Source organism: Rhipicephalus microplus, unplaced genomic scaffold (assembly GCF_043290135.1).
Source record: "Rhipicephalus microplus isolate Deutch F79 unplaced genomic scaffold, USDA_Rmic scaffold_62, whole genome shotgun sequence".
Lineage (NCBI taxonomy): Eukaryota > Metazoa > Arthropoda > Arachnida > Ixodida > Ixodidae > Rhipicephalus > Rhipicephalus microplus.
In genome coordinates this window covers 1,513,168-1,531,196 of record NW_027464635.1, presented here as the reverse complement: position 1 = coordinate 1,531,196, position 18,029 = coordinate 1,513,168, and the positions used below count along the sequence as shown (strand labels likewise).

At 46.3% G+C, this 18,029-nt stretch overlaps 30 non-coding genes across 30 annotated transcripts; all 30 read left to right on the top strand.

The window, feature by feature from the left end:
- The first annotated feature begins 195 nt into the window (after positions 1-195).
- TRNAT-AGU (transfer RNA threonine (anticodon AGU)) lies at positions 196-269 on the top strand. The gene has a single exon. It is a non-coding gene; the product is annotated as a tRNA-Thr (tRNA).
- A 264-nt stretch (positions 270-533) lies between these two features.
- TRNAA-AGC (transfer RNA alanine (anticodon AGC)) lies at positions 534-607 on the top strand. The gene has a single exon. It is a non-coding gene; the product is annotated as a tRNA-Ala (tRNA).
- A 267-nt stretch (positions 608-874) lies between these two features.
- TRNAT-UGU (transfer RNA threonine (anticodon UGU)) lies at positions 875-948 on the top strand. Its single transcript has one exon. It is a non-coding gene; the product is annotated as a tRNA-Thr (tRNA).
- A 95-nt stretch (positions 949-1,043) lies between these two features.
- On the top strand, positions 1,044-1,117 carry TRNAA-AGC (transfer RNA alanine (anticodon AGC)). Its single transcript has one exon. It is a non-coding gene; the product is annotated as a tRNA-Ala (tRNA).
- Positions 1,118-1,891: 774 nt separating this feature from the next.
- On the top strand, positions 1,892-1,965 carry TRNAA-AGC (transfer RNA alanine (anticodon AGC)). Its single transcript has one exon. It is a non-coding gene; the product is annotated as a tRNA-Ala (tRNA).
- Positions 1,966-2,913: 948 nt separating this feature from the next.
- Positions 2,914-2,987, top strand: TRNAT-AGU (transfer RNA threonine (anticodon AGU)). The gene has a single exon. It is a non-coding gene; the product is annotated as a tRNA-Thr (tRNA).
- Positions 2,988-4,094: 1,107 nt separating this feature from the next.
- On the top strand, positions 4,095-4,168 carry TRNAT-AGU (transfer RNA threonine (anticodon AGU)). Its single transcript has one exon. It is a non-coding gene; the product is annotated as a tRNA-Thr (tRNA).
- A 941-nt stretch (positions 4,169-5,109) lies between these two features.
- On the top strand, positions 5,110-5,184 carry TRNAA-AGC (transfer RNA alanine (anticodon AGC)). The gene has a single exon. It is a non-coding gene; the product is annotated as a tRNA-Ala (tRNA).
- Positions 5,185-5,792: 608 nt separating this feature from the next.
- On the top strand, positions 5,793-5,866 carry TRNAA-AGC (transfer RNA alanine (anticodon AGC)). The gene has a single exon. It is a non-coding gene; the product is annotated as a tRNA-Ala (tRNA).
- A 603-nt stretch (positions 5,867-6,469) lies between these two features.
- On the top strand, positions 6,470-6,543 carry TRNAT-AGU (transfer RNA threonine (anticodon AGU)). The gene has a single exon. It is a non-coding gene; the product is annotated as a tRNA-Thr (tRNA).
- A 95-nt stretch (positions 6,544-6,638) lies between these two features.
- TRNAA-AGC (transfer RNA alanine (anticodon AGC)) lies at positions 6,639-6,712 on the top strand. The gene has a single exon. It is a non-coding gene; the product is annotated as a tRNA-Ala (tRNA).
- Positions 6,713-6,980: 268 nt separating this feature from the next.
- TRNAT-AGU (transfer RNA threonine (anticodon AGU)) lies at positions 6,981-7,054 on the top strand. Its single transcript has one exon. It is a non-coding gene; the product is annotated as a tRNA-Thr (tRNA).
- Positions 7,055-7,490: 436 nt separating this feature from the next.
- Positions 7,491-7,564, top strand: TRNAT-AGU (transfer RNA threonine (anticodon AGU)). Its single transcript has one exon. It is a non-coding gene; the product is annotated as a tRNA-Thr (tRNA).
- A 267-nt stretch (positions 7,565-7,831) lies between these two features.
- Positions 7,832-7,905, top strand: TRNAT-AGU (transfer RNA threonine (anticodon AGU)). The gene has a single exon. It is a non-coding gene; the product is annotated as a tRNA-Thr (tRNA).
- A 267-nt stretch (positions 7,906-8,172) lies between these two features.
- On the top strand, positions 8,173-8,246 carry TRNAA-AGC (transfer RNA alanine (anticodon AGC)). Its single transcript has one exon. It is a non-coding gene; the product is annotated as a tRNA-Ala (tRNA).
- A 266-nt stretch (positions 8,247-8,512) lies between these two features.
- On the top strand, positions 8,513-8,586 carry TRNAT-AGU (transfer RNA threonine (anticodon AGU)). The gene has a single exon. It is a non-coding gene; the product is annotated as a tRNA-Thr (tRNA).
- A 433-nt stretch (positions 8,587-9,019) lies between these two features.
- TRNAA-AGC (transfer RNA alanine (anticodon AGC)) lies at positions 9,020-9,093 on the top strand. The gene has a single exon. It is a non-coding gene; the product is annotated as a tRNA-Ala (tRNA).
- Positions 9,094-9,529: 436 nt separating this feature from the next.
- TRNAA-AGC (transfer RNA alanine (anticodon AGC)) lies at positions 9,530-9,603 on the top strand. Its single transcript has one exon. It is a non-coding gene; the product is annotated as a tRNA-Ala (tRNA).
- Positions 9,604-10,376: 773 nt separating this feature from the next.
- Positions 10,377-10,450, top strand: TRNAA-AGC (transfer RNA alanine (anticodon AGC)). Its single transcript has one exon. It is a non-coding gene; the product is annotated as a tRNA-Ala (tRNA).
- Positions 10,451-11,397: 947 nt separating this feature from the next.
- Positions 11,398-11,471, top strand: TRNAT-AGU (transfer RNA threonine (anticodon AGU)). The gene has a single exon. It is a non-coding gene; the product is annotated as a tRNA-Thr (tRNA).
- Positions 11,472-12,578: 1,107 nt separating this feature from the next.
- TRNAA-AGC (transfer RNA alanine (anticodon AGC)) lies at positions 12,579-12,651 on the top strand. Its single transcript has one exon. It is a non-coding gene; the product is annotated as a tRNA-Ala (tRNA).
- A 773-nt stretch (positions 12,652-13,424) lies between these two features.
- On the top strand, positions 13,425-13,499 carry TRNAA-AGC (transfer RNA alanine (anticodon AGC)). Its single transcript has one exon. It is a non-coding gene; the product is annotated as a tRNA-Ala (tRNA).
- Positions 13,500-14,108: 609 nt separating this feature from the next.
- TRNAA-AGC (transfer RNA alanine (anticodon AGC)) lies at positions 14,109-14,182 on the top strand. The gene has a single exon. It is a non-coding gene; the product is annotated as a tRNA-Ala (tRNA).
- A 434-nt stretch (positions 14,183-14,616) lies between these two features.
- Positions 14,617-14,690, top strand: TRNAT-AGU (transfer RNA threonine (anticodon AGU)). Its single transcript has one exon. It is a non-coding gene; the product is annotated as a tRNA-Thr (tRNA).
- A 95-nt stretch (positions 14,691-14,785) lies between these two features.
- TRNAA-AGC (transfer RNA alanine (anticodon AGC)) lies at positions 14,786-14,859 on the top strand. The gene has a single exon. It is a non-coding gene; the product is annotated as a tRNA-Ala (tRNA).
- Positions 14,860-15,127: 268 nt separating this feature from the next.
- Positions 15,128-15,201, top strand: TRNAT-AGU (transfer RNA threonine (anticodon AGU)). Its single transcript has one exon. It is a non-coding gene; the product is annotated as a tRNA-Thr (tRNA).
- Positions 15,202-15,467: 266 nt separating this feature from the next.
- TRNAA-AGC (transfer RNA alanine (anticodon AGC)) lies at positions 15,468-15,541 on the top strand. Its single transcript has one exon. It is a non-coding gene; the product is annotated as a tRNA-Ala (tRNA).
- Positions 15,542-15,809: 268 nt separating this feature from the next.
- Positions 15,810-15,883, top strand: TRNAA-AGC (transfer RNA alanine (anticodon AGC)). The gene has a single exon. It is a non-coding gene; the product is annotated as a tRNA-Ala (tRNA).
- A 266-nt stretch (positions 15,884-16,149) lies between these two features.
- TRNAT-AGU (transfer RNA threonine (anticodon AGU)) lies at positions 16,150-16,223 on the top strand. The gene has a single exon. It is a non-coding gene; the product is annotated as a tRNA-Thr (tRNA).
- A 938-nt stretch (positions 16,224-17,161) lies between these two features.
- On the top strand, positions 17,162-17,235 carry TRNAT-AGU (transfer RNA threonine (anticodon AGU)). The gene has a single exon. It is a non-coding gene; the product is annotated as a tRNA-Thr (tRNA).
- Positions 17,236-18,029: the final 794 nt, after the last annotated feature.

Below are 18,029 nucleotides of genomic sequence, written 5' to 3'. Positions count from 1 at the left end.
TCACTGCCTGAACAAGACGCTGCGTAGGCGCTGTGGCTTAGTTAGTAAAAGCGCCTGTCTAGTGAAAGGAAGATCGATAGTTTGAATCTCACCTGTGCCTCGAGAGTCAAGACAAACGTCTCTGAAGTTTTTTGTTTTCGAAGTTTCGTTCGAAGTACTTCTGATAGTGTTACTGACTGAACAAGGCGCTGCGCAGGCGCCGTGGCTTAGTTGGTTAAAGCGCCTGTCTAGTAAACAGGAGGTCATGAGTTCGAATCTTACCGGTGCCTCGAGAGTCAAGACAAACGTCTCTCTTGTTTTTTGTTTTCGAAGTTTAGTTCGAAATAATTCTGATGGTGTCACTGCCTGAACAAGACGCTGCGCAGGCGCTGTGGCTTAGTTAGTTAAAGCGCCTGTCTAGTAAATGGAAAAGCGTGAGTTCGAATCTCACCTGTGCCTCGAGAGTCAAGACGAACGTCTCTCAAGTTTTTTGTTTTCGAAGTTTAGTTCGAAATATTTCTGATGGTGTCACTGCCTGAACAAGACGCTGCGCAGGCGCCTTGGCTTAGTTGGTTAAAGCGCCTGTCTAGCAAACAGGAGATCGTGAGTTCGAATCTCACCGGTGCCTCGAGAGTCAAGACTAACGTCTCTTCTGATTTTTTTTGTTTTCGAAGTATTGTTCGAAATACTTCTGATGCTGTCCCTGCCTGAACAAGACGCTGCACAAGCGCCGTAGCTTAGTTGGTTAAAGTGCCTGTATAGTAAACAGCAGATCGTGAGTTCGAATCTTACCGGTGCCTCGGGAGTCAAGACTAACGTCTCTCTAGTTTTTTGTTTTCGAAGTTTAGTTCGAAATACTTCTGATGGTGTCACTGCCTGAACAAGATGCTGTGCAGGCGCCGTGGCTTAGTTGGTTAAAGCGCATGTCTTGTAAACAGGAGATCATTAGTTCGAATCTCACCGGTGCCACGAGAGTCAAGACAAACGTCTGTCTAGTTTTTTGTTTTTAAAGTTTAGTTTTAAATGCTTCTGATGGTGTCACTGCCTGAACAAGACGCTGCACAGGCGCCGTGGCGTAGTTGGTTAAAGCGCCTGTCTAGCAAACAGGAGATCGTGAGTTCGAATCTCACCGGTGCCTCGAGAATCAAGACTAACGGCTCTCTAGTTTTTTTTTTGTTTTCGAAGTATTGTTCAAAATACTTCTAATAGTGTCACTGCCTGAACAAGACGCTGCGCAGGCGCCGTGGCTTATTTGGTTAAAGCGCCTGTCTAGTAAACTGGAGATCGTGAGTTCGGATCTCACCGGTGCCTCGAGAGTCAAGACAAACGTCTCTCTACTTTTTGTTTTCGTAGTTTATTTCGAAATTTTTCTGATGGTGTCACTGCCTGAACAAGACGCCGCGCAGGCGCCGTGGCTTAGTTGGTTAAAGCGCCTTTCTAGTAAACAGGAGATCATGAGTTCGAATCTCACTGGTGCCTCGAGAGTCAAGACAAACGTCTCTCTAGTTTTTTGTTTTCGAAGTTTAGTTCGAAATAATTCTGATGGTGTCACTGCCTGAACAAGACGCTGCGCAGGCGCTGTGGCTTAGTTAGTTAAAGCGCCTGTCTAGTAAAAGGAAAAGCGTGAGTTCGAATCTCACCTGTGCCTCGAGAGTCAAGACAAACGTCTCTCAAATTTTTTGTTTTCGAAGTTTAGTTCGAAATATTTCTGATGGTGTCACTGCCTGAACAAGACGCTGCGCAGGCGCCGTGGCTTAGTTAGTTAAAGCGCCTGTCTAGTAAACCGGAGATCGTGAGTTCGAATCTCACCGGTGCCTCGAGAGTCAAGACAAACGTCTCTCTAGTTCTTTGTTTTCGAAGATTAGTTCGAAATACTTCTGATGGTGTCACTGCCTGAACAAGACGCTGCGCAGGCGCCTTGGCTTAGTTGGTTGAAGCGCCTGTCTAGCAAACAGGAGATCGTGAGTTCGAATCTCACCGGTGCCTCGAGAGTCAAGACTAACGTCTCTTCTGATTTTTTTTGTTTTCGAAGTATTGTTCGAAATACTTCCAATGGTGTCACTGCCTGAACAAGACGCTGCGCAGACGCCGTGGCTTATTTGGTTAAATTTCCTGTCTAGTAAACCGGAGATCGTGAGTTCGAATCTCACCGGTGCCTCGAGAGTCAAGACAAACTTGTCTCTAGTTTTTTGTTTTCGAAGTTTATTTCGAAGTACTTCTGATGGTGTCACTGCCTGAACAAGACGCTGCACAAGCGCCGTGGCTTAGTTGGTTAAAGCGCCTGTCTAGTAAACAGGAGATCGCGAGTTCGAATCTCACCGGTGCCTCGAGAGTCAAGACAAACCTCTCTCCAGTTTTTTTTTTGTTTTCGAAGTTTAGTTCGAAATACTTCTGATGCTGTCCCTGCCTGAACAAGACGCTGCACAAGCGCCGTGGCTTAGTTGGTTAAAGCGCCTGTCTAGTAAACAGCAGATCGTGAGTTCGAATCTCACCGGTGCCTCGGGAGTCAAGACTAACGTCTCTCTAGTTTTTTGTTTTCGAAGCTTAGTTCGAAATACTTCTGATGGTGTCACTGCCTGAACAAGATGCTGCGCAGGCGCCGTGGCTTAGTTGGTTAAAGCGCATGTCTAGTAAACAGGAGATCATTAGTTCGAATCTCACCGGTGCCTCGAGAATCAAGACTAACGGCTCTCTAGTTTTTTTTGTTTTCAAAGTATTGTTCAAAATACTTCTAATGGTGTCATTGCCTGAACAAGACGCGGCGCAGGCGCCGTGGCTTATTTGGTTAAAGCGCCTGTCTAGTAAACTGGAGATCGTGAGTTCGAATCTCACCGGTGCCTCGAGAGTCAAGACAAACGTCTCTCTACTTTTTGTTTTCGTAGTTTATTTCGAAATTTTTCTGATGGTGTCACTGCCTGAACAAGACGCCGCGCAGGCACCGTGGCTTAGTTGGTTAAAGCGCCTGTCTAGTAAACTGGAGATCGTGAGTTCGAATCTCACCGGTGCCTCGAGAGTCAAGACAAACGTCTCTCTACTTTTTGTTTTCGTAGTTTATTTCGAAATTTTTCTGATGGTGTCACTGCCTGAACAAGACGCCGCGCAGGCGCCGTTGCTTGGTTGGTTAAAGCGCCTTTCTTGTAAACAGGAGATCATGAGTTCGAATCTCACTGGTGCCTCGAGAGTCAAGACAAACGTCCCTCTAGTTTTTTGTTTTCGAAGTTTAGTTCGAAATAATTCTGATGGTGTCACTGCCTGAACGAGACGCTGCGCAGGTGCTGTGGCTTAGTTAGTTAAAGCGCCTGTCTAGTAAAAGGAAAAGCGTGAGTTCGAATCTCACCTGTGCCTCGAGAGTCAAGACAAACGTCTCTCCAGTTTTTTGTTGTCGAAGTTTAGTTCGAAATAACTCTGATGGTGTCACTGCCTGAACAAGACGCTGCGTAGGCACTGTGGCTTAGTTAGTTAAAGCGCCTGTCTAGTGAAAGGAAGATCGATAGTTTGAATCTCACCTGTGCCTCGAGAGTCAAGACAAACGTCTCTGAAGTTTTTTGTTTTCGAAGTTTTGTTCGAAGTACTTATGATAGTGTCACTGACTAAACAAGGCGCTGGGCAGGCGCCGTGGCTTAGTTAGTTAAAGCGCCTGTCTAGTAAACAGGAAATCGTGGGTTCGAATCTCACCGGTGCCTCGAGAGTCAAGACAAACGGTTCTCTAGTTTTTTGTTTTCGAAGTTTTGTTCGAAATACTTCTGATGGTGTCACTGACTGAACAAGGCGCTGCGCAGGCGCCGTGCCTTAGTTAGTTAAAGCGCCTGCTAGTAAACAGGAGATCGTGAGTTCGAATCTCACCGGTGCCTCAAGAGTCAAGACAAACGGTTCTCTAGTTTTTTGTTTTCGAAGTTTAGTTCGAAATACTTCTGATGGTGTCACTGCCTGAACAAGACGCTGCGCAGGCACCGTGGCTTAGTTGGTTAAAGCGCATGTCTAGTAAACAGGAGATCATTGATTCGAATCTCACCGGTGCCACGAGAGTCAAGACAAACGTCTGTCTACTTTTTTGTTTTCGAAGTTTAGTTCTAAATGCTTCTGATGGTGTCACTGCCTGAACAAGACGCTGCGCAGGCGCCGTGGCTTAGTTGGTTAAAGCGCCTGTCTAGTTAACAGGAGATCGTGAGTTCGAATCTCACCGGTGCCTCGAGAGTCAAGACAAACCTCTCTCTAGTTTTTTCTTTTCGAAGTTTAGTTCGAAATACTTCTGATGCTGTCCCTGCCTGAACAAGACGCTGCACAAGCGCCGTGCTTAGTTGGTTAAAGCGCCTGCCTAGTAAACAGCAGATCGTGAGTTCGAATCTCACCGGTGCCTCGAGAATCAAGACTAACGGCTCTCTAGTTTTTTTTTGTTTTCGAAGTATTGTTCAAAATACTTCTAATGGTGTCACTGCCTGAACAAGACGCTGCGCAGGCGCCGTGGCTTATTTGGTTAAAGCGCCTGTCTAGTAAACTGGAGATCGTGAGTTCGAATCTCACCGGTGCCTCGAGAGTCAAGACAAACGTCTCTCTACTTTTTGTTTTCGTAGTTTATTTCGAAATTTTTCTGATGGTGTCACTGCCTGAACAAGACGCTGCGCAGGCGCCGTGGCTTAGTTGGTTAAAGCGCCTTTCTAGTAAACAGGAGATCATGAGTTCGAATCTCACTGTTGCCTCGAGAGTCAAGACAAACGTCTCTCTAGTTTTTTGTTTTCGAAGTTTAGTTCGAAATAATTCTGATGGTGTCACTGCCTGAACAAGACGCTGCGCAGGCGCTGTGGCTTAGTTAGTTAAAGCGCCTGTCTAGTAAAAGGAAAAGCGTGAGTTCGAATCTCACCTGTGCCTCGAGAGTCAAGACAAACGTCTCTCAAATTTTTTGTTTTCGAAGTTTAGTTCGAAATATTTCTGATGGTGTCACTGCCTGAACAAGACGCTGCGCAGGCGCCGTGGCTTAGTTAGTTAAAGCGCCTGTCTAGTAAACCGGAGATCGTGAGTTCGAATCTCACCGGTGCCTCGAGAGTCAAGACAAACGTCTCTCTAGTTCTTTGTTTTCGAAGATTAGTTCGAAATACTTCTGATGGTGTCACTGCTTGAACAAGACGCTGCGCAGGCGCCTTGGCTTAGTTGGTTAAAGCGCCTGTCTAGCAAACAGGAGATCGTGAGTTCGAATCTCACCGGGTGCCTCGAGAGTCAAGACTAACGTCTCTTCTGATTTTTTTTTGTTTTCGAAGTATTGTTCGAAATACTTCCAATGGTGTCACTGCCTGAACAAGACGCTGCGCAGACGCCGTGGCTTATTTGGTTAAATTTCCTGTCTAGTAAACCGGAGATCGTGAGTTCGAATCTCACCGGTGCCTCGAGAGTCAAGACAAACCTCTCTCCAGTTTTTTTTGTTTTCGAAGTTTAGTTCGAAATACTTCTGATGCTGTCCCTGCCTGAACAAGACGCTGCACAAGCGCCGTGGCTTAGTTGGTTAAAGCGCCTGTCTAGTAAACAGCAGATCGTGAGTTCGAATCTAACCGGTGCCTCGGGAGTCAAGACTAACGTCTCTCTAGTTTTTTGTTTTCGAAGTTTAGTTCGAAATACTTCTGATGGTGTCACTGCCTGAACAAGATGCTGCGCAGGCGCCGTGGCTTAGTTGGTTAAAGCGCATGTCTAGTAAACAGGAGATCATTAGTTCGAATCTCACCGGTGCCACAAGAGTCAAGACAAACGTCTGTCTAGTTTTTTGTTTTTGAAGTTTAGTTCTAAATGCTTCTGATGGTGTCACTGCCTGAACAAGACGCTGCACAGGCGCCGTGGCTTAGTTGGTTAAAGCGCCTGTCTAGCAAACAGGAGATCGTGAGTTCGAATCTCACCGGTGCCTCGAGAATCAAGACTAACGGCTCTCTAGTTTTTTTGTTTTCGAAGTATTGTTCAAAATACTTCTAATGGTGTCACTGCCTGAACAAGACGCTGCGCAGGCGCCGTGGCTTATTTGGTTAAAGCACCTGTCTAGTAAACTGGAGATCGTGAGTTCGAATCTCACCGGTGCCTCGAGAGTCAAGACAAACGTCTCTCTAGTTTTTTGTTTTCGAAGTTTAGTTCGAAATAATTCTGATGGTGTCACTGCCTGAACAAGACGCTGCGCAGGCGCTCTGGCTTAGTTAGTTAAAGTGCCTGTCTAGTAAACAGGAGATCATGAGTTCGAATCTCACTGGTGCCTCGAGAGTCAAGACAAACGTCTCTCTAGTTTTTTGTTTTCGAAGTTTAGTTCGAAATAATTCTGATGGTGTCACTGCCTGAACAAGACGCTGCGCAGGCGCTCTGGCTTAGTTAGTTAAAGCGCCTGTCTAGTAAAAGGCAAAGCGTGAGTTCGAATCTCACCTGTGCCTCGAGAGTCAAGACAAACGTCTCTCAAGTTTTTTGTTTTCGAAGTTTAGTTCGAAATATTTCTGATGGTGTCACTGCCTGAACAAGACGCTGCGCAGGCGCCGTGGCTTAGTTAGTTAAAGCGCCTGTCTAGTAAACGGGAGATCGTGAGTTCGAATCTCACCGGTGCCTCGAGAGTCAAGACAAACGTCTCTCTAGTTCTTTGTTTTCGAAGATTAGTTCGAAATACTTCTGATGGTGTCACTGCCTGAACCAGACGCTGCGCAGGCGCCTTGGCTTAGTTGGTTAAAGCGCCTGTCTAGCAAACAGGAGATCGTGAGTTCGAATCTCACCGGTGCCTCGAGAGTCAAGACTAACGTCTCTTCTGATTTTTTTTTGTTTTCGAAGTATTGTTCGAAATACTTCGAATGGTGTCACTGCCTGAACAAGACGCTGCGCAGACGCCGTGGCTTATTTGGTTAAATTTCCTGTCTAGTAAACCGGAGATCGTGAGTTCGAATCTCACCGGTGCCTCGAGAGTCAAGACAAACTTCTCTGTAGTTTTTTGTTTTCGAAGTTTATTTCGAAGTACTTCTGATGGTGTCACTGCCTGAACAAGACGCTGCACAAGCGCCGTGGCTTAGTTGGTTAAAGCGCCTGTCTAGTAAACAGGAGATCGTGAGTTCGAATCTCACCGGTGCCTCGAGAGTCAAGACAAACGTCTCTCTAGTTCTTTGTTTTCGAAGATTAGTTCGAAATACTTCTGATGCTGTCCCTGCCTGAACAAGACGCTGCGCAGGCGCCTTGGCTTAGTTGGTTAAAGCGCCTGTCTAGTAAACTTGAGATCGTGAGTTCGAATCTCACCGGTGCCTCGAGAGTCAAGACTAACGTCTCTTCTGATTTTTTTTGTTTTCGAAGTATTGTTCGAAATACTTCGAATGGTGTCACTGCCTGAACAAGACGCTGCGCAGACGCCGTGGCTTATTTGGTTAAATTTCCTGTCTAGTAAACCGGAGATCGTGAGTTCGAATCTCACCGGTGCCTCGAGAGTCAAGACAAACTTCTCTGTAGTTTTTTGTTTTCGAAGTTTATTTCGAAGTACTTCTGATGGTGTCACTGCCTGAACAAGACGCTGCACAAGCGCCGTGGCTTAGTTGGTTAAAGCGCCTGTCTAGTAAACAGGAGATCGTGAGTTCGAATCTCACCGGTGCCTCGAGAGTCAAGACAAACCTCTCTCCAGTTTTTTTTTGTTTTCGAAGTTTAGTTCGAAATACTTCTGATGCTGTCCCTGCCTGAACAAGACGCTGCACAAGCGCCGTGGCTTAGTTGGTTAAAGCGCCTGTCTAGTAAACTTGAGATCGTGAGTTCGAATCTCACCGGTGCCTCGAGAGTCAAGACAAACGTCTCTCTAGTTCTTTGTTTTCGAAGATTAGTTCGAAATACTTCTGATGGTGTCACTGCCTGAACCAGACGCTGCGCAGGCGCCTTGGCTTAGTTGGTTAAAGCGCCTGTCTAGTAAACAGGAGATCGTGAGTTCGAATCTCACCGGTGCCTCGAGAGTCAAGACAAACCTCTCTCCAGTTTTTTTTTGTTTTCGAAGTTTAGTTCGAAATACTTCTGATGCTGTCCCTGCCTGAACAAGACGCTGCACAAGCGCCGTGGCTTAGTTGGTTAAAGCGCCTGTCTAGTAAACCGGAGATCGTGAGTTCGAATCTCACCGGTGCCTCGAGAGTCAAGACAAACTTCTCTGTAGTTTTTTGTTTTCGAAGTTTAGTTCTAAATGCTTCTGATGGTGTCACTGCCTGAACAAGACGCTGCACAAGCGCCGTGGCTTAGTTGGTTAAAGCGCCTGTCTAGCAAACAGGAGATCGTGAGTTCGAATCTCACCGGTGCCTCGAGAATCAAGACTAACGGCTCTCTAGTTTTTTTTTGTTTTCGAAGTATTGTTCAAAATACTTCTAATGGTGTCACTGCCTGAACAAGACGCTGCGCAGGCGCCGTGGCTCATTTGGTTAAAGCGCCTCTCTAGTAAACTGGAGATCATGAGTTCGAATCTCACCGGTGCCTCGAGAGTCAAGACAAACGTCTCCCTAGTTTTTGTTTTCGTATTTTAGTTCGAAATACTTCTGATGGTGTCACTGCCTGAACAAGACGCCGCGCAGGCGCCGTGGCTTAGTTGGTTAAAGCGCCTGTCTAGTAAACAGGAGATCATGAGTTCGAATCTCACTGGTGCCTCGAGAGTCAAGACAAACGTCTCTCTAGTTTTTTGTTTTCGAAGTTTAGTTCGAAATAATTCTGATGGTGTCACTGCCTGAACAAGACGCTGCGCAGGCGCTCTGGCTTAGTTAGTTAAAGCGCCTGTCTAGTAAAAGGAAAAGCGTGAGTTCGAATCTCACCTGTGCCTCGAGAGTCAAGACAAACGTCTCTCAAGTTTTTTGTTTTCGAAGTTTAGTTCGAAATATTTCTGATGGTGTCACTGCCTGAACAAGACGCTGCGCAGGCGCCGTGGCTTAGTTAGTTAAAGCGCCTGTCTAGTAAACCGGAGATCGTGAGTTCGAATCTCACCGGTGCCTCGAGAGTCAAGACAAACGTCTCTCTAGTTCTTTGTTTTCGAAGATTAGTTCGAAATACTTCTGATGGTGTCACTGCCTGAACAAGACGCTGCGCAGGCGCCTTGGCTTAGTTGGTTAAAGCGCCTGTCTAGCAAACAGGAGATCGTGAGTTCGAATCTCACCGGTGCCTCGAGAGTCAAGACTAACGTCTCTTCTGATTTTTTTTGTTTTCGAAGTATTGTTCGAAATACTTCTGATGCTGTCCCTGCCTGAACAAGACGCTGCACAAGCGCCGTAGCTTAGTTGGTTAAAGCGCCTGTATAGTAAACAGCAGATCGTGAGTTCGAATCTCACCGGTGCCTCGGGAGTCAAGACTAACGTCTCTCTAGTTTTTTGTTTTCGAAGTTTAGTTCGAAATACTTCTGATGGTGTCACTGCCTGAACAAGATGCTGCGCAGGCGCCGTGGCTTAGTTGGTTAAAGCGCATGTCTAGTAAACAGGAGATCATTAGTTCGAATCTCACCGGTGCCACGAGAGTCAAGACAAACGTCTGTCTAGTTTTTTGTTTTTAAAGTTTAGTTTTAAATGCTTCTGATGGTGTCACTGCCTGAACAAGACGCTGCACAGGCGCCGTGGCGTAGTTGGTTAAAGCGCCTGTCTAGCAAACAGGAGATCGTGAGTTCGAATCTCACCGGTGCCTCGAGAATCAAGACTAACGGCTCTCTAGTTTTTTTTTGTTTTCGAAGTATTGTTCAAAATACTTCTAATAGTGTCACTGCCTGAACAAGACGCTGCGCAGGCGCCGTGGCTTATTTGGTTAAAGCGCCTGTCTAGTAAACTGGAGATCGTGAGTTCGGATCTCACCGGTGCCTCGAGAGTCAAGACAAACGTCTCTCTACTTTTTGTTTTCGTAGTTTATTTCGAAATTTTTCTGATGGTGTCACTGCCTGAACAAGACGCCGCGCAGGCGCCGTGGCTTAGTTGGTTAAAGCGCCTTTCTAGTAAACAGGAGATCATGAGTTCGAATCTCACTGGTGCCTCGAGAGTCAAGACAAACGTCTCTCTAGTTTTTTGTTTTCGAAGTTTAGTTCGAAATAATTCTGATGGTGTCACTGCCTGAACAAGACGCTGCGCAGGCGCTGTGGCTTAGTTAGTTAAAGCGCCTGTCTAGTAAAAGGAAAAGCGTGAGTTCGAATCTCACCTGTGCCTCGAGAGTCAAGACAAACGTCTCTCAAATTTTTTGTTTTCGAAGTTTAGTTCGAAATATTTCTGATGGTGTCACTGCCTGAACAAGACGCTGCGCAGGCGCCGTGGCTTAGTTAGTTAAAGCGCCTGTCTAGTAAACCGGAGATCGTGAGTTCGAATCTCACCAGTGCCTCGAGAGTCAAGACAAACGTCTCTCTAGTTCTTTGTTTTCGAAGATTAGTTCGAAATACTTCTGATGGTGTCACTGCCTGAACAAGACGCTGCGCAGGCGCCTTGGCTTAGTTGGTTGAAGCGCCTGTCTAGCAAACAGGAGATCGTGAGTTCGAATCTCACCGGTGCCTCGAGAGTCAAGACTAACGTCTCTTCTGATTTTTTTTGTTTTCGAAGTATTGTTCGAAATACTTCCAATGGTGTCACTGCCTGAACAAGACGCTGCGCAGACGCCGTGGCTTATTTGGTTAAATTTCCTGTCTAGTAAACCGGAGATCGTGAGTTCGAATCTCACCGGTGCCTCGAGAGTCAAGACAAACTTGTCTCTAGTTTTTTGTTTTCGAAGTTTATTTCGAAGTACTTCTGATGGTGTCACTGCCTGAACAAGACGCTGCACAAGCGCCGTGGCTTAGTTGGTTAAAGCGCCTGTCTAGTAAACAGGAGATCGCGAGTTCGAATCTCACCGGTGCCTCGAGAGTCAAGACAAACCTCTCTCCAGTTTTTTTTTGTTTTCGAAGTTTAGTTCGAAATACTTCTGATGCTGTCCCTGCCTGAACAAGACGCTGCACAAGCGCCGTGGCTTAGTTGGTTAAAGCGCCTGTCTAGTAAACAGCAGATCGTGAGTTCGAATCTCACCGGTGCCTCGGGAGTCAAGACTAACGTCTCTCTAGTTTTTTGTTTTCGAAGCTTAGTTCGAAATACTTCTGATGGTGTCACTGCCTGAACAAGATGCTGCGCAGGCGCCGTGGCTTAGTTGGTTAAAGCGCATGTCTAGTAAACAGGAGATCATTAGTTCGAATCTCACCGGTGCCTCGAGAATCAAGACTAACGGCTCTCTAGTTTTTTTTGTTTTCAAAGTATTGTTCAAAATACTTCTAATGGTGTCATTGCCTGAACAAGACGCGGCGCAGGCGCCGTGGCTTATTTGGTTAAAGCGCCTGTCTAGTAAACTGGAGATCGTGAGTTCGAATCTCACCGGTGCCTCGAGAGTCAAGACAAACGTCTCTCTACTTTTTGTTTTCGTAGTTTATTTCGAAATTTTTCTGATGGTGTCACTGCCTGAACAAGACGCCGCGCAGGCACCGTGGCTTAGTTGGTTAAAGCGCCTGTCTAGTAAACTGGAGATCGTGAGTTCGAATCTCACCGGTGCCTCGAGAGTCAAGACAAACGTCTCTCTACTTTTTGTTTTCGTAGTTTATTTCGAAATTTTTCTGATGGTGTCACTGCCTGAACAAGACGCCGCGCAGGCGCCGTTGCTTGGTTGGTTAAAGCGCCTTTCTTGTAAACAGGAGATCATGAGTTCGAATCTCACTGGTGCCTCGAGAGTCAAGACAAACGTCTCTCTAGTTTTTTGTTTTCGAAGTTTAGTTCGAAATAATTCTGATGGTGTCACTGCCTGAACGAGACGCTGCGCAGGTGCTGTGGCTTAGTTAGTTAAAGCGCCTGTCTAGTAAAAGGAAAAGCGTGAGTTCGAATCTCACCTGTGCCTCGAGAGTCAAGACAAACGTCTCTCCAGTTTTTTGTTGTCGAAGTTTAGTTCGAAATAACTCTGATAGTGTCACTGACTAAACAAGGCGCTGGGCAGGCGCCGTGGCTTAGTTAGTTAAAGCGCCTGTCTAGTAAACAGGAAATCGTGGGTTCGAATCTCACCGGTGCCTCGAGAGTCAAGACAAACGGTTCTCTAGTTTTTTGTTTTCGAAGTTTTGTTCGAAATACTTCTGATGGTGTCACTGACTGAACAAGGCGCTGCGCAGGCGCCGTGCCTTAGTTAGTTAAAGCGCCTGCTAGTAAACAGGAGATCGTGAGTTCGAATCTCACCGGTGCCTCAAGAGTCAAGACAAACGGTTCTCTAGTTTTTTGTTTTCGAAGTTTAGTTCGAAATACTTCTGATGGTGTCACTGCCTGAACAAGACGCTGCGCAGGCACCGTGGCTTAGTTGGTTAAAGCGCATGTCTAGTAAACAGGAGATCATTGATTCGAATCTCACCGGTGCCACGAGAGTCAAGACAAACGTCTCTCTACTTTTTTGTTTTCGAAGTTTAGTTCTAAATGCTTCTGATGGTGTCACTGCCTGAACAAGACGCTGCGCAGGCGCCGTGGCTTAGTTGGTTAAAGCGCCTGTCTAGTTAACAGGAGATCATTAGTTCGAATCTCACCGGTGCCACGAGAGTCAAGACAAACGTCTGTCTAGTTTTTTCTTTTCGAAGTTTAGTTCGAAATACTTCTGATGCTGTCCCTGCCTGAACAAGACGCTGCACAAGCGCCGTGCTTAGTTGGTTAAAGCGCCTGTCTAGCAAACAGGAGATCGTGAGTTCGAATCTCACCGGTGCCTCGAGAATCAAGACTAACGGCTCTCTAGTTTTTTTTTGTTTTCGAAGTATTGTTCAAAATACTTCTAATAGTGTCACTGCCTGAACAAGACGCTGCGCAGGCGCCGTGGCTTATTTGGTTAAAGCGCCTGTCTAGTAAACTGGAGATCGTGAGTTCGGATCTCACCGGTGCCTCGAGAGTCAAGACAAACGTCTCTCTACTTTTTGTTTTCGTAGTTTATTTCGAAATTTTTCTGATGGTGTCACTGCCTGAACAAGACGCCGCGCAGGCGCCGTGGCTTAGTTGGTTAAAGCGCCTTTCTAGTAAACAGGAGATCATGAGTTCGAATCTCACTGGTGCCTCGAGAGTCAAGACAAACGTCTCTCTAGTTTTTTGTTTTCGAAGTTTAGTTCGAAATAATTCTGATGGTGTCACTGCCTGAACAAGACGCTGCGCAGGCGCTGTGGCTTACTTAGTTAAAGCGCCTGTCTAGTAAAAGGAAAAGCGTGAGTTCGAATCTCACCTGTGCCTCGAGAGTCAAGACAAACGTCTCTCAAATTTTTTGTTTTCGAAGTTTAGTTCGAAATATTTCTGATGGTGTCACTGCCTGAACAAGACGCTGCGCAGGCGCCGTGGCTTAGTTAGTTAAAGCGCCTGTCTAGTAAACCGGAGATCGTGAGTTCGAATCTCACCGGTGCCTCGAGAGTCAAGACAAACGTCTCTCTAGTTCTTTGTTTTCGAAGATTAGTTCGAAATACTTCTGATGGTGTCACTACCTGAACAAGACGCTGCGCAGGCGCCTTGGCTTAGTTGGTTAAAGCGCCTGTCTAGCAAACAGGAGATCGTGAGTTCGAATCTCACCGGGTGCCTCGAGAGTCAAGACTAACGTCTCTTCTGATTTTTTTTTTGTTTTCGAAGTATTGTTCGAAATACTTCCAATGGTGTCACTGCCTGAACAAGACGCTGCGCAGACGCCGTGGCTTATTTGGTTAAATTTCCTGTCTAGTAAACCGGAGATCGTGAGTTCGAATCTCACCGGTGCCTCGAGAGTCAAGACAAACCTCTCTCCAGTTTTTTTTGTTTTCGAAGTTTAGTTCGAAATACTTCTGATGCTGTCCCTGCCTGAACAAGACGCTGCACAAGCGCCGTGGCTTAGTTGGTTAAAGCGCCTGTCTAGTAAACAGCAGATCGTGAGTTCGAATCTAACCGGTGCCTCGGGAGTCAAGACTAACGTCTCTCTAGTTTTTTGTTTTCGAAGTTTAGTTCGAAATACTTCTGATGGTGTCACTGCCTGAACAAGATGCTGCGCAGGCGCCGTGGCTTAGTTGGTTAAAGCGCATGTCTAGTAAACAGGAGATCATTAGTTCGAATCTCACCGGTGCCACAAGAGTCAAGACAAACGTCTGTCTAGTTTTTTGTTTTTGAAGTTTAGTTCTAAATGCTTCTGATGGTGTCACTGCCTGAACAAGACGCTGCACAGGCGCCGTGGCTTAGTTGGTTAAAGCGCCTGTCTAGCAAACAGGAGATTGTGAGTTCGAATCTCACCGGTGCCTCGAGAATCAAGACTAACGGCTCTCTAGTTTTTTTGTTTTCGAAGTATTGTTCAAAATACTTCTAATGGTGTCACTGCCTGAACAAGACGCTGCGCAGGCGCCGTGGCTTATTTGGTTAAAGCACCTGTCTAGTAAACTGGAGATCGTGAGTTCGAATCTCACCGGTGCCTCGAGAGTCAAGACAAACGTCTCTCTAGTTTTTTGTTTTCGAAGTTTAGTTCGAAATAATTCTGATGGTGTCACTGCCTGAACAAGACGCTGCGCAGGCGCTCTGGCTTAGTTAGTTAAAGCGCCTGTCTAGTAAACAGGAGATCATGAGTTCGAATCTCACTGGTGCCTCGAGAGTCAAGACAAACGTCTCTCTAGTTTTTTGTTTTCGAAGTTTAGTTCGAAATAATTCTGATGGTGTCACTGCCTGAACAAGACGCTGCGCAGGCGCCGTGGCTTAGTTAGTTAAAGCGCCTGTCTAGTAAACGGGAGATCGTGAGTTCGAATCTCACCGGTGCCTCGAGAGTCAAGACAAACGTCTCTCTAGTTCTTTGTTTTCGAAGATTAGTTCGAAATACTTCTGATGGTGTCACTGCCTGAACCAGACGCTGCGCAGGCGCCTTGGCTTAGTTGGTTAAAGCGCCTGTCTAGCAAACAGGAGATCGTGAGTTCGAATCTCACCGGTGCCTCGAGAGTCAAGACTAACGTCTCTTCTGATTTTTTTTTGTTTTCGAAGTATTGTTCGAAATACTTCGAATGGTGTCACTGCCTGAACAAGACGCTGCGCAGACGCCGTGGCTTATTTGGTTAAATTTCCTGTCTAGTAAACCGGATATCGTGAGTTCGAATCTCACCGGTGCCTCGAGAGTCAAGACAAACTTCTCTGTAGTTTTTTGTTTTCGAAGTTTATTTCGAAGTACTTCTGATGGTGTCACTGCCTGAACAAGACGCTGCACAAGCGCCGTGGCTTAGTTGGTTAAAGCGCCTGTCTAGTAAACAGGAGATCGTGAGTTCGAATCTCACCGGTGCCTCGAGAGTCAAGACAAACCTCTCTCCAGTTTTTTTTGTTTTCGAAGTTTAGTTCGAAATACTTCTGATGCTGTCCCTGTCTGAACAAGACGCTGCACAAGCGCCGTGGCTTAGTTGGTTAAAGCGCCTGTCTAGTAAACTTGAGATCGTGAGTTCGAATCTCACCGGTGCCTCGAGAGTCAAGACAAACGTCTCTCTAGTTCTTTGTTTTCGAAGATTAGTTCGAAATACTTCTGATGGTGTCACTGCCTGAACCAGACGCTGCGCAGGCGCCTTGGCTTAGTTGGTTAAAGCGCCTGTCTAGCAAACAGGAGATCGTGAGTTCGAATCTCACCGGTGCCTCGAGAGTCAAGACTAACGTCTCTTCTGTTTTTTTTTGTTTTCGAAGTATTGTTCGAAATACTTCGAATGGTGTCACTGCCTGAACAAGACGCTGCGCAGACGCCGTGGCTTATTTGGTTAAATTTCCTGTCTAGTAAACCGGAGATCGTGAGTTCGAATCTCACCGGTGCCTCGAGAGTCAAGACAAACTTCTCTGTAGTTTTTTTGTTTTCGAAGTTTATTTCGAAGTACTTCTGATGGTGTCACTGCCTGAACAAGACGCTGCACAAGCGCCGTGGCTTAGTTGGTTAAAGCGCCTGTCTAGCAAACAGGAGATCGTGAGTTCGAATCTCACCGGTGCCTCGAGAATCAAGACTAACGGCTCTCTAGTTTTTTTTTGTTTTCGAAGTATTGTTCAAAATACTTCTAATGGTGTCACTGCCTGAACAAGACGCGGCGCAGGCGCCGTGGCTTATTTGGTTAAAGCGCCTGTCTAGTAAACTGGAGATCGTGAGTTCGAATCTCACCGGTGCCTCGAGAGTCAAGACAAACGTCTCTCTACTTTTTGTTTTCGTAGTTTATTTCGAAATTTTTCTGATGGTGTCACTGCCTGAACAAGACGCCGCGCAGGCACCGTGGCTTAGTTGGTTAAAGCGCCTGTCTAGTAAACTGGAGATCGTGAGTTCGAATCTCACCGGTGCCTCGAGAGTCAAGACAAACGTCTCTCTACTTTTTGTTTTCGTAGTTTATTTCGAAATTTTTCTGATGGTGTCACTGCCTGAACAAGACGCCGCGCAGGCGCCGTTGCTTGGTTGGTTAAAGCGCCTTTCTTGTAAACAGGAGATCATGAGTTCGAATCTCACTGGTGCCTCGAGAGTCAAGACAAACGTCTCTCTAGTTTTTTGTTTTCGAAGTTTAGTTCGAAATAATTCTGATGGTGTCACTGCCTGAACGAGACGCTGCGCAGGTGCTGTGGCTTAGTTAGTTAAAGCGCCTGTCTAGTAAAAGGAAAAGCGTGAGTTCGAATCTCACCTGTGCCTCGAGAGTCAAGACAAACGTCTCTCCAGTTTTTTGTTGTCGAAGTTTAGTTCGAAATAACTCTGATAGTGTCACTGACTAAACAAGGCGCTGGGCAGGCGCCGTGGCTTAGTTAGTTAAAGCGCCTGTCTAGTAAACAGGAAATCGTGGGTTCGAATCTCACCGGTGCCTCGAGAGTCAAGACAAACGGTTCTCTAGTTTTTTGTTTTCGAAGTTTTGTTCGAAATACTTCTGATGGTGTCACTGACTGAACAAGGCGCTGCGCAGGCGCCGTGCCTTAGTTAGTTAAAGCGCCTGCTAGTAAACAGGAGATCGTGAGTTCGAATCTCACCGGTGCCTCAAGAGTCAAGACAAACGGTTCTCTAGTTTTTTGTTTTCGAAGTTTAGTTCGAAATACTTCTGATGGTGTCACTGCCTGAACAAGACGCTGCGCAGGCACCGTGGCTTAGTTGGTTAAAGCGCATGTCTAGTAAACAGGAGATCATTGATTCGAATCTCACCGGTGCCACGAGAGTCAAGACAAACGTCTGTCTACTTTTTTGTTTTCGAAGTTTAGTTCTAAATGCTTCTGATGGTGTCACTGCCTGAACAAGACGCTGCGCAGGCGCCGTGGCTTAGTTGGTTAAAGCGCCTGTCTAGTTAACAGGAGATCGTGAGTTCGAATCTCACCGGTGCCTCGAGAGTCAAGACAAACCTCTCTCTAGTTTTTTCTTTTCGAAGTTTAGTTCGAAATACTTCTGATGCTGTCCCTGCCTGAACAAGACGCTGCACAAGCGCCGTGCTTAGTTGGTTAAAGCGCCTGCCTAGTAAACAGCAGATCGTGAGTTCGAATCTCACCGGTGCCTCGAGAATCAAGACTAACGGCTCTCTAGTTTTTTTTTGTTTTCGAAGTATTGTTCAAAATACTTCTAATGGTGTCACTGCCTGAACAAGACGCTGCGCAGGCGCCGTGGCTTATTTGGTTAAAGCGCCTGTCTAGTAAACTGGAGATCGTGAGTTCGAATCTCACCGGTGCCTCGAGAGTCAAGACAAACGTCTCTCTACTTTTTGTTTTCGTAGTTTATTTCGAAATTTTTCTGATGGTGTCACTGCCTGAACAAGACGCCGCGCAGGCGCCGTGGCTTAGTTGGTTAAAGCGCCTTTCTAGTAAACAGGAGATCATGAGTTCGAATCTCACTGGTGCCTCGAGAGTCAAGACAAACGTCTCTCTAGTTTTTTGTTTTCGAAGTTTAGTTCGAAATAATTCTGATGGTGTCACTGCCTGAACAAGACGCTGCGCAGGCGCTGTGGCTTACTTAGTTAAAGCGCCTGTCTAGTAAAAGGAAAAGCGTGAGTTCGAATCTCACCTGTGCCTCGAGAGTCAAGACAAACGTCTCTCAAATTTTTTGTTTTCGAAGTTTAGTTCGAAATATTTCTGATGGTGTCACTGCCTGAACAAGACGCTGCGCAGGCGCCGTGGCTTAGTTAGTTA